Raw genomic sequence first — 12,216 nt, forward strand, 5'->3', positions numbered from 1 at the left:
TCCTCATCTCACATACATGTCCAGTAAATTTATTAGCACGTGATTTAACGTGCAAATTAGGAGTAGATCTCACGTCCACTCCAGATGGACTAACTATTGAAGTAAGTGAAATGTGCGGTGTGCAGTATGGGTTTGGAAACCCTCTGTATGTCTATGTCTGGAGGCTCTGCTCAGATCAACTCACACAAACTCCCAAACACCTTGTACAGCTCGCATACTTGAGCACCTCATCAGTTGACACAGATTATATGAAAGAGGAAGATTTGCATTGTACAGCACATGTTCACCAAGGGCAAGATGTAGAGTTTGAAAAGGCTTGGTTTGCAGACCCCCACACACGTGAAAGATTGACCCTCAAAACTACATATTGGTCTAAACATTATTGTGCTGTGCAGGTCCATTTTACTCGTCCAAACAGCTGCATCAATGCTCATCGCAGTGTTCTCAAACATGTTATACACGGCCTCATGACAGAGGACTCTGAGGTTGACTGCTGCCAGCATGATTTTCTTTGACATCATTAATTCTATTCCCCATGTCTCATTAGCAGGGCCACGAGCCACCTATTGGAAAGACGTGGGGAAATGGGTCAAGAAGTGCGCAGTCAATGGCAATGAATGGTCCCAAACAGAGGACCCTAGTGTGTTGTTTTGCCAAAAGCTTGGGGTCTACAAACAAAGTCATGTTATGTGTGTGTATGTTAAGCGCAGCGTAATATTAGCCACTGATGACCAGGGTCCTGGGGACCTCGGCCATAGTGGCCTGTTTGTCTCTGTTTCCACAGGCATAACTCCAGCAGAGGTGCACCCCAAATTGGCAGGAGTTCCAAATTCCGTTTGGGCGAAGGGTAAACATGATGTGGGCCTAATAAAGAATGCTGAACCAGCGGTGATCACCCCCAAATCAGATTTCAGGCCTAGACAGACCCAGTACCCACTCAAACCAGAAGCAATCGCAGGTATAAGACCGGTCTTTGATTCGTTGCTGAAGGCAGATGTAATTGTCCCTTGCCAGGACTTTCCAGTGCGCACTCCTATTTTTCCAGTTAAGAAGGCAAGAAAACTGTCCCAGCCCGATGAGTGGAGGTTTGAACAAGATCTGCAAGCAGTCAATGCTGCGGCTGTCCTGTGCGCACCTGGATGTCCCTAAAAGGCGCCCTGCAGACCACACCCACATTGGGACTGCCTGACCCCAATAAACCATTTGTTCAAACTGTCGATGAAAAGAAGGGTTTTATGACCTCTGTTCTTTTGCAGAAACACGGGGATAGATTGAGACCTGTAGCCTACTTCTCCAGCAGGCTGGATCCAGTGGCGGCTGGACTTCCTGTTTGCCTGTGTGCAGTTGCTGCAGCTGAAAAGGCGGTAACTGCTTCCAGAAATATTGTGGGGTACTCTAACCTCACCCTTTTGGCCCCACATGCTGTCTCCCTGCTTCTGTTGGAGAAAAAGACGTCACATTTGTCAGCACAGAGATGGTTGAAGTATAACACTGTCATACTTGATATGCCTAGCATCATTGTGAAACGTTGTTCTGTTCTGAATTCTGCCTCTCTTCTCCCTATAGAGGATGATGGAGAGCCACATGACTGTGTTGCTCTCACTAATGATTTTTGTTCCCCCAGGGCAGACTTAAAGAGTGACCCTTTGGAAAATCCAGACATGGTCCTCTATGTGGATGGTTCAGCCTCTAGAGACCCAGAGATGGGAAAGAAGAAAGTAGGTTTTGCCGTAGTCTCAGATCACGAGGTCCTCAAGGTGTCGTGTCTGTCCTTGAACCTGTCGGCGCAGGCCGCAGAGCTCTGTGCCCTCATTGAGGCATGCAAATTGGCGGCAGGGCAATCTGTCATGTTTTTACGGACAGTAGGTATGCATTTGGCATTGTGCACGATTTTGGCACCATTTGGAAACATAGAAATTTTCTCACTAGCACAGGATTTCCCATTGCACATCATAAACTGGTCTCTGAGTTGTTGGATGCTGTTCTACTCCCTAGAGCCATTGCTGTGTGTAAGTGTGCTGCCCATACTAACAATACTGATCTTGTGTCTCAAGGGAATGCCAGGGCGGATGCGGCAGCTAAGTGTGCAGCCTCGGCTTCCAGTTCACCCTCTAACCTTGCCTTTCCTCAGGTTTCTACCCCTTGTTTACAGCTAGTGGACCTTCAGAGCACTGCCACCCAGGACAAGAGACAAGTCTGGAAACAGGCAGGCTGTATTCTTGCAAACTTGGTCTGGGTTTGTCCCTCGGGCCATCCCTGTCTACCAAAATACATGTTCCCTTTCTATGCAAAATTGGCACATGGGCTCACCCATGTGTCAAAAGGGGGGATGGTAACAGAAGTAACAAAGAGATGGTTCACAAAGGGGTTTTCAAATTATGCTGTGAAATTTTGCAAGCAATGCTTGATATGTGCACAACATAATGCAGGTCAAGGTATCAGACCAACTCAAGCAGCACACCCAATAGAGATCTTGCAGTCACGTGACCGGAAAGTACACAACCGCCATCTTGTCGGTAAAAAACACCGCTCAATACTGCTGCACTCGTGTACAGAATGGATCAATTTCAACCGACGGACTACACGGCTCATTTTTCTAATGAACAGATAACTAGATATATGTCTAAAATAAACGATCTACAGATTAGTGACCCTTATGGCTTACCGGACGTAGTTTTCACGACCGGATTTTGAACTGCCAGCGGAATACCCAGATGTGTATAATTACCTCATTAACTTTCCCTCGCTGTTCAATGGTGAAGCACTGCGTGCCTATAAATCTCTGGACAGTTATCTTTACAGAAATTCAGGATTTGTCAGCGACTCAGATGTGGCATCTTGTAAACAAGAATCCTCATTGGATGGGTAAGTCACTTAGTATTGAGTATAGCACTGACCAGCCGATTATAGAATAGAATAAGGCAATTCCAGCTGTAATTCCAAATCGTCCGTCTTGTTTACCATGGATCTGGCGTTGGAGAGGTAGAGGCTTGGCAGTGGAGATTTGAGTAGCTGTTTTCTGAGCTTAGTCAACAGGCCGGCTCTGCAGCCTCGCTTTTGCTTCCGCTCCCGGCGCCGCCTCCTTCGCCTGCCAGACCCGATAACAATCCATGGAGACCCCGCTGGTCTCGCTATCTCGTCCGGAATGTTGTGCATGCGATGGAAATCGCTACAAACCGTCATTTTCTGCTGGAAACCAATGTCCAGCAAGTCCATACGATTGTAGTGGATATTGAAGTCCGGTACAGACGAACAACACGCAAAAATATACACAAAAAACATAAAAAACGTGCACAGGTAGGGAGAGCTTGTAGCCGCAGCCGTTGTAGTAGAATTGTATATAGTAGGGTTTTCCAGAAGAAAAGGTAGAATAAAAGCAGAAGTAGAACCAGAAGTAGAAGTAGAAGGCGGAAATATGGCGTTTGACCGACAAGATGGCATCTGTCACAATCTGGATCGGCTGTGACGTCACATGCAAGTGCTCCATACCAGACAAACCATTTGATCACCTCCAAATGGACTTCATTGAACTGACACTTAGAGAGGGAAAATGGGTCCCTTAAAAATAAACTAAGCAAAGCTTGTGCAGAAACAGGGCTAGGATGTACAAAGGTCCTCCTTGTAGTACTCACACAAATGAGGATGCAAACTAGGCCTAAACATGGGTTAAGCCCATTCGAAATTCTGTTTGGATGAGTACCCAACATGGGGATAGGGCCAGCTCAAGGAACACTGCTGGACACCACACTGTGTGATGATGCAATGTTGAATTACTGTGCAACGTTGTCCTCTGCTTTGAAATCTATCCACAAACAGGTAAAAGAAGCACTTCCCAAACCCGCTGAGGGATCTACAACCAGGGGATTGGATCGTGGTGAAGGACTTCCAACGAACCAAGTGGAACAAGCCACGGTGGAATGGCCCATTCCAGGTCCTGCTCACAACCCCAACAGCAGTGAAGGTCACAGGCAGAGTGATGTGGATCCATGCTAGCCACTACAGGAGGGTTCCTGAACCAGCTGAGCAGGAGGAAGAGGAAGGCCTAAGTGACCCAGACGCTGACTAAAGCTCGTGAGGAAGAAAGGCATCACTACATGGAACAGCGCGAGTATCACATCAATCACGCATGCACCCTCAATAGGGAGAGTATTTCAGTGTCTAGCCAATAGATAAGTCTTAGGGTTTCAAGTTTCCTCCAAGTCCCGGTGAGGTGGGACGAGGGCTGATAGGGCGTACCCGCCCTCTGAGCACCAATACACGTCAAGAAGGGCAAGGGTTAACTCGGTAACATCATTGAGGCACTGAACAAGATGCGCAAGGTTGCTGAACAATTACGAGCAGATGAATATGGAGGAGTTGAAGACAGCTGATCGTGTTGGTTTAGTGGATGGAAGACTCTAATTCTATCCACCATACCAGTCCTGGGCTTAGTGATTGTGATGCTATGTTTGCTCCCTGTTTTCTGTCAATGTTGTATGTCTGTGTTTCAGAGGCAGCTGACAAATATCGGTTACCAGATGGTGAAAATAGACTCCGATGACTTGCCTGACTGGCCTCCAAACTCACATGAAGACTATAACCCACCGTTCGATGACATCAGCACAGTTGACATGAAACTAGTCCTGACTTAAAACACTTTCATTATGATTGTTTCCTGTTCTATTATTCCTGATCTATGTATATGGCTTGCTAGCATTCACTTACGACGTCTATGTCTTACAAAACAGCCTTAGCATTATCCCTGTACACTCAATGACGTGTTAAGTCGAATCTCTCTGAGAACTCTTATCACTGAAATTATGTACAGTTCTTTTCTTTTAGCAATTATTATCCTATAGGATAAAAAGGGGGGAAATGTGAGGGAAATTTAATGGACGAACATTATTATTCTCTGTGTTCCTGTATGTTGAGCTCAAGTGACTTAATGGATGAACATTATTATTCTCTGTGTTTCTGTATGTTGAACTAAAGTGGCTTAGTTACTGAGAAGAGATGTTTTTCCACATGCTGTAATCGCTTTTCTGTGGCCTTGGTGGTAATGAGCAGGGTGCTTGAGTTCGTCCTAACTACGCATCTTCTCATGATGTAACCACCTTTCCTGACCTCGATGGTGATAAGCAGGGAGCTTGAGCCCTCCCTAACTCGCATCCGCCTGCACATACCAGAGCACGCCAGGTGCACGCTTTAACAAAGCTTCATAGAAAATCTTGAGCCAATCACGTGAAGACACAAGCAGTGAGCGAATGCTTTCAGAGTATAATAGATAACATTCCTAAAACACAACTCAGAGTGCGCATACTCTCGGCATCATCAGAAGTGATGTCTTCTTCTTCTATTCTTTCCTTTCCTATTTTATATATCTTTTATATAAATACTATAATAAATGACTGAAAAGACAACTGTTAAGCGTTCTGAAGTGTTTATTAGAAATTTCCATTACACGGATGAGACCAAAATAGAACTTTTTGGTTTAAATGAGAAGCATTATGTTTGGAGAAAGGAAAACACGGCATTCCAGCATAAGAACCTTATCCCATCTGTGAAACATGATGGTGGAAGTATCATGGTTTGGGCCTGTTTTGCTGCATCTGGGCCAGGACAGCTTGCCATCATTGATGGAACAATGAATTCTGAATTATACCAGCAAATTCTAAAGGAAAATGTCAGGACATCTGTCCATGATCTGAATCTCAAGAGAAGGTGGGTCATGCAGCAAGGCAACGACCCTAAGCCAGGGCTCTACAGTGCACACATTTCACTCGCATTTGCGAGCGAATTTTTCAGCATGCGAACGACGAAAAAAAAAAACCACACGCATTCATGCGAGGGCTTCTTGCGGCCGACAATTTAGGAAAGCACAGCACAGACGCGACGAGTTTAACATTCTAAAATGTATCAAACGTTAAACTGCAAAGTATGTAAATCCAGCGCTGGATAGCCTACCTAATATAGTATAACGAGTAACGGCCTGTATTGTTGCAAGTGTGTGTGTTCAGTGTTGTGTGTGTGTGTTCTGCCTGCGCCTTGCTCCCTGTCTGTAGTTGCGTGCATTGCCCCTGTCTTGCACCTGCGGTGGTTCCCATGGTAGCCGGGGGGGGTGAAAAAGTGAATTTGTTTTTTTTTTTGCCGTTCTGCCACATCTTTCTGTGATTGCCCCTCTTTCCCACGGTTGTATGTTGTGGGTGTGGCATTAGGTGGGAAAAGTGCTTTTTAGGGATTCATCAGATCATTCAACTGAGAGATAACTGAGAGCTGGTTCGGACTGAGCTGAGAAATATATTCGCTATGCAGAGAATAACGGCGTTTTTTAAAAGCAATGATGGTGGAAACAAGAATAAAAGAATGGACGAGGAAGAAAGTGTAGTGAAGAAAGCTAGAACGACGGGAGAAGGTGTGGGAAAATTATATAATGAGATGGAAAGCACACACCCCAGTGCAAACATTTAGATGGGAACATACAGCAGAAAAGCAAATGATATACAGTATATACAAATGGTGCATGTCACAACACAGCAGAAAAACAAAGAATATATATACACAACTGGGCATGTTGAGTTGCAGATGTTAATTGCACATGAGTTATAGAAACTCAGTTCAGCTACAAAACTCAGGATACTGCACTGTATTTGGTATTGCATTGTATTGGGTATGGATGTAAAAGTGTAGAAATATAAATATAAAATATACAAAAGCTATAAAAACTAAAAAGTTGCTCTGTGAGGTTGCACTGTAGTAAGTATTGCACTGTAAGTAAGTGTGAGAATATTGTCCTTTTAGGTCCTTGTTGGTGCATTGTTGCACCTGCCAGAAGTGGCATCAGTCAGTAATTAGCCTTTTTCACATTACGCCACTTACAGAAGAACCTCACATCCGTTTTCAGCCTTTTGAATGGAAGAAGAGGCGGCATGCTAATCTGCTGGCTAACAAGTAGCAACCATAGAAAGTCAGTAAACTTCCTTTCCAAAACAAGGCAGATACTGTAGGTGACTGGAATGGTCACTAACAATACGTAATGATAAACAACAATGCGCAATATTATTATCAATCTTATCTGTGAATGACACAGTTTTGTTAACATATGTTGCCACCGTATACCTCTTCTTCCATTCAAAAGGCTGAAAACGGATACAAGTTCCCCTGCAAGTGACGTAATGTGAAAAAGGCTAATTGTTCAAGGTGGTTATGGCCTGTGGGAAAAAACTGTTTTTGAGTCTGTTGGTCCTTGCTTTGATGCACCTGTAACGCCTGCCTGAGGGCAGCAAGTCAAAGAACTCAGAACCAGGGTGGGAGCTGTCCTTGATGTTGTTGTTAGCTCTGCTGAGCTCTGCTCTCTGTTTAGCTACTGTTTGTTCATTCATTCAGTTGTTCGTTATTCATTTGTTTGTTCATTCATTCATTCATTCTCAATTGAATTTTGCGTTTTATGTGTTGGTGTGTCTAAGGTTTGCGCTGCAATAAACCTTTAAAATGAAAACCTACTTGTGCTTGTGCCCCCATTTTTTTCCCTGTGCTCCTAAAATTTTTAACTTGGGAGCACATGTGCGCCTGAAAAAAAAAGTTAGTGTAGAGCCCTGCCCTAAGCACACAAATCGTTCTACCAAAGAATGGTTAAAGAAGAATAAACTTAATGTTTTGGAATGGCCAAGTCAAAGTCCTGACCTTAATCCAATCGAAATGTTGTGGAAGGACCTGAAGCGAGCGGTTCATTTGAGGAAACCCACCAACATCCCAGAGTTGAAACTGTTCTGTATGGAGGAATGGGCTAAAATTCCTCCAGGCTGGTGTGCAGGACTGATCAACAGTTACCAGAAATGTTTAGTTGCAGTTATTGCTGCACAAGGGAATCACACCAGATACTGAAAGCAAAGGTTCACATACTTTTGCTGCTCACAGATATGTATTATTGGATAATTTTCCTCAATAAATAAATGACCAAGTATAATATTTTTATCTCATTTATTTAACTGGGTTCTCTTTATCTACTTTTAGGACTTGTGTGAAAATCTGATGATGTTTTAAGTCATATTTATGCAGAAATATAGAAAATTCTAAAGGGTTCACAAACTTTCAAGCACCATTGTATATATACACACACGTGTGTGTATTATATACTACACACAAAAATCAATGTATATAATTATGTCCAAGATGGTAGCACGGCAGTCTCCAGATCCAAAATGGTGCTTTTTTTTTTTTTGAGTTTCATTTTGTTCCTTTGCCTGACCCTGTACAGCACATGGATATCAGATCAACTGGTGTTCGTCTCTACCATCACAAGACATTCCTTCATGATAGAAATCATGCAGAAAACATCATAAAAGATGATCTGCTGGAGAAGCTACGTGACCTTGGCCTGCTGCGAGGAACAGGCCTCCAGTCCTCAGCCTCGTCTGAGGCTGGTGACCTGGGGAGGAGCAATCAGAAGCAGTGTGCGAGGAGATGGAAACACAGCAAGTGTTGGGGTGTCCAGGGCTCAACATTAACTTTTAAACCTACTTGCTCTGGGGGGCAAGTGGGGGTTAATTTCTACTTGCCCCCCAATATTATCACTTGACCCCTATTTTGCAAGTACTGCTTTTTTTTTCGGAAAACCATAGAATAGTTGTGACTTGCAACATAAAATGAAGATCACACACTGAGTTGAAGTTTGGTTATTAGTTACTTTTTACTTGTAATGGACAATAACGATTTTATCCAAAATAGTTTTTCCTGCCTTAGTCAATTTATTTCCATTTCACATGCATGCAGCTGTTATAAAGTTAAGTGGGTTTGTGTAGAACTCTCTCAGACTGTAGGTTCATTACTCAATAATGCAGAAATCATAAAATAGAAATATATAAAGTTTGTATGAAGAAAACAATAGGGTGCCAAGACTTTTGAACAGTATTGTGTTTGAGAATATTTATAAATCTTTTTTTTGTTATGTCATCCACCTCTAGGTTTAAAGAAGAAAAAACCGCGCTGCATCATGACAGACAGGATAATGTTTGATTTAAAATTGTTTAGTGTGTACTGTAGGTTGTGGGTGTTTTATACAGACCTGGCAACCGTAACTGAATCAGTGCAGCTGGACTCTCATGATGCAGTGCGGTTGTTTTTTTTTTTTCAACCTAGAGGTGGATGATATAACAAAAAATAAATAAAAATACACAACAACAAATGGTATATAAATATTTTGCACAGAACTGTGTTCCTCTGATGACAGAAACAAAGCTCCAGCTCGCTCTGCTCTTAATTTGTTCTTTCAGGATTTATCGCACGTCACTCCTTGTTGAGTTTTTTTATGCCCGAGTTGTTTGTAACCAATGTGGGTTTGCTGTGTCAAATAAGGAAGCGGCTTCACCTGTAAGAAAATCAAACACTTCATGAAGGAGCTAACTCGAATGTGTGCATAAATAAATAAATAAATAAATAAATAAATAAAACGAGATTCTTAAGCATACTCACTTCCAAGTTTCTGTTTTTGTAAAATACATTGTAAATACAATCGTGAATTTCTCTGGAGTTTTCAGGCTTAGCTCCTCTTTTCGTATTCTTTAACCACACATTTCCTCATTGTTCTTGAAGCATTTGCTTCTATTTGTTAACATGTTTCTTGATAGTGGGGAGACACTAATGCCTTTTCTCTGTTTGAACAAGCAAAAACAGCGCAAAAATTAACCATTTTGAAGGCAGATTGAGCCTTGCTTGCATGAAAGACGGTGTCTGTCTGACCCCAGCTGTAATTATCATGTGATGCGTGACGTCATGCACAAGGGGTCTAGAGACAGTATGCGTACCATACTACAACAGCGGGGGTATATAAAATAACTTGCAAAGCAGGTGGTGGCACGGTGGTGTAAGTGGTTAGCACAGTCGCCTCACAGCAAGAAGGTTCTGGGTTAGCGGCCGGCAAGGGCCTTTCTGTGTGGAGTTTGCATGTTCTCCCCGTGTCTGTGTGGGTTTCCTCTGGGTGCTCCGGTTTCCCGGTTTCCCCGACAGTTCAAAGACATGCGGTTAGGTTAATATGGGATGGCCTTGGGCTGAGGTGCCCTTGAGCGAGGCACCGAACTCCCGACTGCTCCCCAGGCACTGTTAGCATGGCTGCCCACTGCTCTGGGTATGTGTGTGTGCTCATTGCTCACGTGTGTGCATGTGTGTGTTCACTGCTTCAGATGGGTTAAATGCAGAGAGGAAATTTCACAAGTGTGTGATGAATAAAGTTGTAAAAAAAAAAAAAAGTAAATGAAACCGAGACTAAGAAAACAGCCAAGACATCATGGCGGATATGTAGTGATGGACGCTTTGAGGAACTGAAAGCAAAGATCAAAAAGCCTAATTTTTGTGGTGCTAGTTCATAATATATGTTCATTCCAACTTGCCCGGTCGGGCATGTCGGGGACATATCCCACTTGCCTGAATGCATGTTTCACTTGCCCCGGGCAATCACGCAGTCCTTAATGTCGAGCCCTGGTGTCCGTGCTAGGCTAGCCGGCTGACTCTCCCATTCATTCTACTCTCCAATGTCTGCTCCCTGGAAAATGAACTAGACTATATCCGACTCCAGCAGGCTACCCAGCGTGAGTTTAAAGACTGCTGCGTCCTTGTTTTCATGGAAACGTGGCTCAGCGACCACCATTCTGCTGGATGGGCTAGCTTCATTCAGAGCTGACAGAAATGCAGCTCTGTGCAGTAAGACTCGTAGAGGTGGCTTGTGTATATACATGTCAACACAGAATGGTGCAGGAATTCGGTGCGAGTCTCTGACTATTGTTAGTGGAGTTTGTTACTGTTCAATGTAGACCGTTTTATTTACCATGAGAATTAACTTCTGTATTCATAATCAGAGTTTATATCCCCCCAAGTGCTAATGCTTAAGGAAGCACTGTACAGTACACAGAGCGCTATCAGAGAACTGCAGAATGCACACCCAGATGGACTGTTTATCATTGCTGGATATTTCAACCATGAAAATCTGAGGTCAGTGCTCTGTAAATTTCATCAGTATGTAGACTTTGCAATGAGAGGGGCGAACATTCTGGATCTTCAGGGGCGGATCCAGGAAAATGGGAAGGGAGGGGGTCAACCCAGTAAAGTTGGGGGTACAGGGCCCACCAGAGGGCCCCCAGACGCGTTGCAGTTTTTGAATGCCCGGAGATGCATTTTGAGCTGTCGGAGAAATGTTGGAAATGAAATCTCTTGAAGAAAATTACCATATTAAAAATATGTTTTAAAAGTAGGAACTTTCAAAACCATTTTATTGGACACTGAAAATGATATTGTCAGAGCTGCAGGTATATGCATTAATCATAATTACACCTGATATGATAATATTTATGAAAGTTGCATTGTCCTGTAATGCATTACTACATGACACACTACAGTGTAGTACGCTGACCACAAAACACCTTATATCAATAAATTATTACTATTTTAGCAACTGCAATCTGAGCTCCTGCTCAGGACATACAAGACAGTGAATATACCCAGGTAAACTTAGGTAATGTAAGTGGCCGCTTTAGACAGAGCTTGATACTGAAATAGCTACAAACAAAGACTGCAAGAGTTGCATGTCTATAATACAAAGTCAGTAACTGCAATCTGAACTCTTGAGTCAAACAGACAGAGATAAATATAACTAACTATTGTGTGTGTTGCATGTGAACAGGTCCTAAAATAAGTCTTGGTTCCCAAGACTCAGGGGATTAATAAAAAGCATCCTTCTTGGCTGCTTTGTAGCATACATGTTAATAACTTTGTCATAATCCAATTTAATGTCTCTGTGGACGAACAGGAGGAACAAAGCATTTAGATACTCTTCCAGCACAGTGTTCCTATACACATTCTTAATGTACCTAAGAGAGGAATTTGCTCTTTCAACCCTTGCACTAGTTACAGGACAAAGAAGCAACAGATACAAAATCATGTGTATATTTGAGAACACCCTTACTTTGCACAATGGCTAGTGCAGTGTTGCTTCCAGATTGCCAGTGCAGTGTCCTTCTTTGACTGCAGGTCTGGGTAGTTTACCATATTTTGAACGGCCTACAATTCCAAGACCCAAGAATGGCAAGATAATATACTGTGATGTGGAGGAAATATTAGAAACGTTGATAAATATAAATTCAGGAATAAATGCTTACATATTCTTGATGACAGAAGCAGATTTCCTTCAGAGCCATTGCAAAAATCAACATGCCTCACAGATCCATCCAGCCGCTGTCATAAAAATCAAAG

The 12,216-nt window shown here is 43.0% G+C and overlaps 1 protein-coding gene across 1 annotated transcript in view; it reads right to left on the reverse strand.

Moving 5' to 3' along the window:
• Nucleotides 1-9,080, reverse strand: part of lcor (ligand dependent nuclear receptor corepressor) — a 195,951-nt gene extending 186,871 nt beyond the window's left edge. The window contains exon 1 of the mRNA XM_060911545.1: nucleotides 9,041-9,080. The gene's annotated coding sequence lies outside the window, so the exon portion shown is untranslated. The remainder of the gene's footprint in view (nucleotides 1-9,040) is intronic.
• Nucleotides 9,081-12,216: the final 3,136 nt, after the last annotated feature.

The sequence above is a fragment of the Neoarius graeffei genome, chromosome 27 (assembly GCF_027579695.1).
Source record: "Neoarius graeffei isolate fNeoGra1 chromosome 27, fNeoGra1.pri, whole genome shotgun sequence".
NCBI lineage: Eukaryota > Metazoa > Chordata > Actinopteri > Siluriformes > Ariidae > Neoarius > Neoarius graeffei.